Source organism: Anoplopoma fimbria, chromosome 9 (assembly GCF_027596085.1).
Source record: "Anoplopoma fimbria isolate UVic2021 breed Golden Eagle Sablefish chromosome 9, Afim_UVic_2022, whole genome shotgun sequence".
Classification (NCBI taxonomy): domain Eukaryota; kingdom Metazoa; phylum Chordata; class Actinopteri; order Perciformes; family Anoplopomatidae; genus Anoplopoma; species Anoplopoma fimbria.
In genome coordinates, this window is record NC_072457.1 from 17,930,398 (window position 1) to 17,936,397 (window position 6,000).

The following is a 6,000-nucleotide window of genomic DNA, read 5'->3' on the forward strand; positions in this document are numbered from 1 at the left end:
CGACCACATGTGGGCTGTGATTGCTGATTTTGGTTCACCGACACTATAGAGGACAAAGAAGGGCAAAAAATCCAGCATTTTACGGTATTCCGTTCCAGACACGTGTTGTTTTTACATGTAAACCGCATTTGAAGCATTTTTTTTTTTGGCTTGCTTCGAACTTTGTCTTGGAGGATCTGAGTCCATTATTTCCATGAAAATTTAGCATTTTATAGTGGAGACACGTAGACGTGGCAGACTAAAGTAACCTGGATTGCGACGAGGATGGGATTCGAACCCACGCGTGCAGAGCGCAATGGATTAGCAGTCCATCGCCTTAACCACTCGGCCACCTCGTCCTCCTTTGGATGTCCTTTACAGCAGCAATCCTAACCATGTCACCTTCCAGAGGATTTGTATACGCCTGGAAGGTTTGGAAAGGCCTGGAATGGGAGGGGCAAAGGACAAGTTGAGCTACGCGGCTCTACCCAGAGGTTTTCTGTACAGGGGAATTAGCTCAAATGGTAGAGCGCTCGCTACGCATCAGGAAGGGAGCCGATCTTTGAGCCCCACACGCAAGGGAAAAACACAGGAAATAAATACGGGAAAATATAGAACGAGGCAAAAACATACATTTTACCGTGCAGGAAATATTCAGGTGATATCCCCTGCGCGTTATTTGACGTTTCCAATTATGTTCTACAATGTCACCTGTCGTGAGTGGGATTCGATCCAGCGATCTGCGCAACCAGCGATCTGTACATGGGAGGGCCGGTTATCCCCGGCAGTTGGGGGAAAGGCGTCAGACCGAGGCCCCGCCGGTGTCGCCGGGGGTGGGATTGGAGGCGGCAGGGCGGCAGCGAGGGTAACGGGACCCCCTGGGCCAGTGGGAGGCACCCCTTGGTAAAGCCAGTCTGTCTCTGTGCAGTGCCACCCTCCTTCCTTTAGGTGGTAGGTGCAACCGGTACACCACCTCACCCAGCCTCTCCAGAACTCGACAGGGGCCCACCCAAGGACTGTCCAGTTTAGGACATCTCCCCTTCTTCCTTTGGGGATTGAACACCCAAACTAGCTCTCCCGCCTGGAAATGCCGGCCTTTGCTTTTTATGTCGTAATTTCTTTTCTGCCTCACCCCTGCCCTCTGCTGTTGCTCCTGGGCAAATAGGTGGGCCGACTCCAGGCGGTCTTGGAAACTCCTGGCATACTCAGGGCCAGGGGAACAGTCTGGGGCATCCGGTGGACGACCGAACGCCAACTCCGCCGGGTACAAGCTCCCTTCCCAGCATGAGAAGGGACGGCGTGCATGACGTAGACTCCTGCACAGCGGTGCGGCAAGCCATGAGAACCAGGGGAAGGTGGTTATCCCAGTCTCTCTGGTGCTGGGAGGTGAGGATGGCCAGCTGTTGGCCCATGGTGCGGTGGAAGCGCTCCACCAGTCCATCACTCTGCGGCCTCTGGGGAGTGGTGCGGGTCTTATGGATGCCCAGGCGCTCACACATAGCGGAGAACACCCGGGACTCGAAGTTTCTCCCCTGGTCGCTATGCAATGTCTCTGGCACCCCAAAACGGCTGAACATGCCCTCCAACAGGGCGTCGGCCACGGTCTCAGCTTCCTGATCGGGGATGGCATAGGCTTGGGCCACTTGGAGAAGTAGTCGATGGCAGTGAGAACGAAGCGGTTGCCACGGTCCGAGCGGGGCAGCGGCCCCACCACATCCACCGCCACCCTCTCCATAGGTGCGCCCACCAGAAACTGCTGAAGGGGAGCATGTGAGCGCCCGGTGGGGCCCTTCCGTGCGGTGCAGGGGTCACACCGACGGCAAAAGTCCTCGACATCCCTCCGGGACCGGCCCCAGTAAAAACCCTGGCGTAGTCGTCGGAGTGTCTTTGCAACCCCAAAGTGCCCCGACCCTGCGGCTCCATGCATGGCCTCGAGCACTGCCCCCTGCAGGCCTTTGGGAACCACAACCTGCCACCTCTCTTCGCCCGTGGCCGGCTCCTTCCAGGCCTGCTGCAGCACGCCCGGCAGAGGCGCAGAGCTCCGAACTTGGTCCACAGTCCCTTGACATCTCTGGAGAGGCCGGCCACCTCCTCCCACGGTGGTTTTCGCTGCGCCTCCACCCACTGCAACACCGGCTGAAGGTCGGTATCCTGCTCCTGCTGCTTTCTCCAATCGCTCCATCTATGGTCTCCAACCCTCGGCAGATGACCTCCAACTGCTGCACCGCGGCGCATCCCTCCTCCTCTGCCCGCAGCTCTCTCTCGCGGGCCTCCTTCCTCTCGCAGCAGCGACACCCTCGGCAGCGCAGGGCCGCCGAGAGAGTGCGTCGGCGTTGGTGTGTCGGGCTCCAGCCCGGTGTTCCACTCGGAAGACGTAGGCCTGGAGTTCCTCCAACCACCTGGCCACCTGCCCTTCCGGCTCTTTGAAGGTCATGAGCCACTGGAGAGCAGAGTGGTCGGTCCTCACTGTAAAAGGCAGGCCGCAGAGGTAGTACCTGAAGTGACGGATGGAAAGCACTACGGCCAAGAGCTCTCTGCGGGTAACGCAGTAACGCCGCTCCGCCTTGTTAAAGGCCCGGCTAAAGTACGCCACCACTCTTTCTCCATCAGGCCCCACTTGGGAGAGCACCCCTCCCACCCCGACGCCACTAGCATCGGTGTCCAGCATGAACGGCAGCGAGGGGTCAGCTGGGGCTAGCACGGGGGACTCGCTCAGGGCACGCTGAAGGCTGGTGAACGCCCCCTGGCACTGCTCAGTCCACAGGAAGACACTGTCCTTTTGTAGCAGCCTGTAAAGAGGAGCAGCCAAGCATGAAAAACCCCTCACAAACTTCCGGTAATAGGAAGCCAGGCCCAGGAAGCTCTTGAGCTGCCTCTGATTAGCCGGGGTGGGCCAGTCTGCAACCGCCTGCACTTTCGCTTCCATTGTGCTGATGCCGTCCCCCCACTGTGTGCCCCAAGAACTGTACCTCTCTGCGCATGAAGTGACACTTATCTGGATGCAGCTTCAGGCCCGCTGCACGGATCCGTTCCAGCACCCGGCGCAGGGACTCGAGGGCGGAGTCAAAGGAGCTGCCATGCGCCAAGATATCGTCCAGGTATACCAGGCACTGTTGGCGGGGATGCCTGACAAAACCCGGTCCATCAGGCGGGCGAAGGTGGCTGGAGCGTTACACAGTCCAAAACTAAGGACTTGGAACTGCCACAAACCCCGGCCCGTGCAGAACGCTGTCTTGGGTCTTGCTTCTGGGGAGAGGGGCACCTGGTAGTACCCACTGCGGAGGTCCAAGGCAGAGAACCAGGACGATCCCGAGACTAAGTCCAGGGACTCGTCGATGCGCGGCAGTGGGTACGAATCTTTTTTAGTCACCCCGTTCACCGGCCTGTAGTCCGGGCAGAGCCGCCAGGTGCCGTTCTTTTTGGGGACCATGACGACAGCGGACGCCCAAGGACTGTCACAAGGCTCAATTACGCCTGCCTGCAGCATGTCCTCCACCGCTTGGTCACACGCCTCCTGACGTGCCAAAGGGAGACGACGCGGCCGACACTTGATAGGCCTGGCCTCCCCAGTGTCGATCTCGTGTAGCACCAAGGGAGTCCGGCCCACGTCATCCTCCCCCATAGCAAAACTGTCCTGGAACTCCAGCAGCAACTGCCACAACCGCTCCTGCTGCTGGTCGTCCAGCCCCTCCCGGTTCTTTAGCCATATCTCCCTCACGGTCGGCGGCGACGCCCCCCCCTCCAGTCGTCGTGACTGGGCCTGGGCTGCTTGGGGCACATAAGTCCTGGGAAAGGTTACGGACGCCACGGGCAGGGGATCGCTGACTTCGGGCTCTACTGCACACACTGCCGGCGAGATGGACCCCACGGGCGGCCCCGAACCTGAGCCAGTGGGCAACAAAGCGATCACAGGCCCCCCTCGGAAGCTCACCGTGCCCCGTCCAGATCGAGTCGGCAACCTGTGGCCTTCAAAAAGTCACAGCCCAGAATACATGGGTCCTGCACCGCTGCTACCCACACTGGGTGACGTCGTCCTTTCCCCCCAAAGTCAATGTAAGTAGCCCCGTACCTTTCATCGGGGCCAGCCCCCCTGTGGCCGTGCGCAGCTGCACGTCGGTGGGCTCCAACCGAATCCACTCCGGGCACACGTCTGGTCTGAGCACCGTCACTGATGACCCGGTATCCACCAGGGCCGAACACGGCACCCCCTCCACGGCCACAGGAACATAGCATGAATCCCCGTCACCGAGTCGACCCACCACCACCGCCGTCCTTGAAGCTTCGATGACGTCTGCTTCTGGGGGAAGTGGGTCTTGGCTCCCCCGCCTGTGCTGACGTGGCCCCTCCGTTTCTGGAACAGCTGGGGCGGGGGGGAGCGGGGAAGAACTGTTTAAGGTCCGCACATCCCCCCCTGTGCGGGCCCTGTGGCGTTTCCCGGACCCGCGCGTGAAGTGGGGCAATCTCTGACCAAATGTCCAGGTTGGCCACACCCCCAACAGGCTCTTTGGTCGGGACGCTGTCGAATGCGTGACGGCTGCAGAGATACGGCCCTTATCAGTTCCGTAATTTCTGTCGCCCACGCCGGCTTTTCCTCAGCCACCGGGCCCCGGGCTGCTCCCCCTGCCGGATAACTACCTCTTGGGCCCCCCTCAGTGACCGCGCCCCACACGATTTCCCTCTCCACGGCCATCTCCAAAGCCGACTGAAGAGAAATTGGGTGCTGTAATTGCACTTGAACCCGCAGCTCCAGAGGAAGGAGGGCTCTGATGAACTGGTCCCGTGCCAACTCGCTCTGCACGCTGGGGGGCATGTGTGCATATGCCCTACGTGTCAGGCTCTCAATGTCATTAGCCAACACCCTCAGCGACTCCCCCGGCTTCCTGCAGCGGTTACCAAGCTCATTACGAAGGAGCTCCGGCTTCACACATTGTCCAAACCGCCTCTGCAAGGCCCCCACTAAAGCTCCGTAATCCCGTCTCTCCCCGGTGAAAGCAGCAGCAGGCACGACAACGCGTCGTCTGTGAGGCACAAAGCCAGCTGCAATGCTTTAGCCTCTACTGTCCATCCTCCAGCGTCAGCCAGCAGTTCAAATTGAGCATGAAACGCCTCCCAGTCAGCCCTACCGGAATACTTAGGCGTCTTAACCGAAACGGCGGCAACTGGGACATGGGGGCGGCAACCAGAACATGGGCACCGCCATGTCTGTTTACATCCCGAGCCGCGGGCTCCCGCTCCGGGCGCGGGAAAAGAAGAAAGCCCTGCGTCGGCCGAGCTTCCTTGCAGCTTCTCTCAACCCCTCTCTGGCCTCTTGGGAAGCTCTGCGAAACTCCTCATACGCGTCCTCTGTCCATCCGAACGCACCAGTCTCCCGCTCCACCTCCTCCTCTTTCACTTTCGGAAAAGACATGACCGACGCGAACTAACCGACACACTGAAACTAACGCTGTAGCCCGATCGCGACGTAAATCCAAAGTAGCCCTCCGCTTTCACGCACAACTCTCCATACTTCCGTCGTTTGTTCACTTCTGACACCAATGTAATAACCACAGGCGAGGTAGTAAATGAATGGATGATATCAGGTTTATTAGATTCCAACATAGGACCAACATGGATAAATGGGAAATAATCACCCAAGAACTCCCGCCCGGAAGGAAACCCCCAGGGACCCCTCTTTCTCCCGCCCTTCTCCCAAACCCTGTGACGCTACATTATTATTCAGAGCTTCTATATCTCCTACACCAACTCTGGATCACAGTACAGTTGAGATGTTCCTACTTTGTGCCGAGGGGTCCGGATGCCTTTTGCGGGTCTCTGCCGTTGCTTCAGCGGTCCTGGTGGTATCAGCTCTGCCGTCGGACTCTCCGGTCCGTCACAGGTGAAGAGGGTGAAGTTGAGGGTTCACGGACCTGTGGCTCTCAGCTGGCTCTCCGCTGTCTCCGGGGTTCTGCCTCCGTCAGCAGGCAAAAGTCTCTGAATTCTTTGTGTCTTACTTCAAGATGGGCGTTGGATCCGGTCCGGTGT

General features: G+C 59.1%; 1 non-coding gene across 1 annotated transcript; it reads right to left on the reverse strand.

Annotated features, from left to right (window-relative positions):
- Positions 1-256: 256 nt before the first annotated feature.
- trnas-gcu (transfer RNA serine (anticodon GCU)) lies at positions 257-338 on the reverse strand. The gene has a single exon. It is a non-coding gene; the product is annotated as a tRNA-Ser (tRNA).
- Between the last annotated feature and the right edge of the window lie 5,662 nt (positions 339-6,000).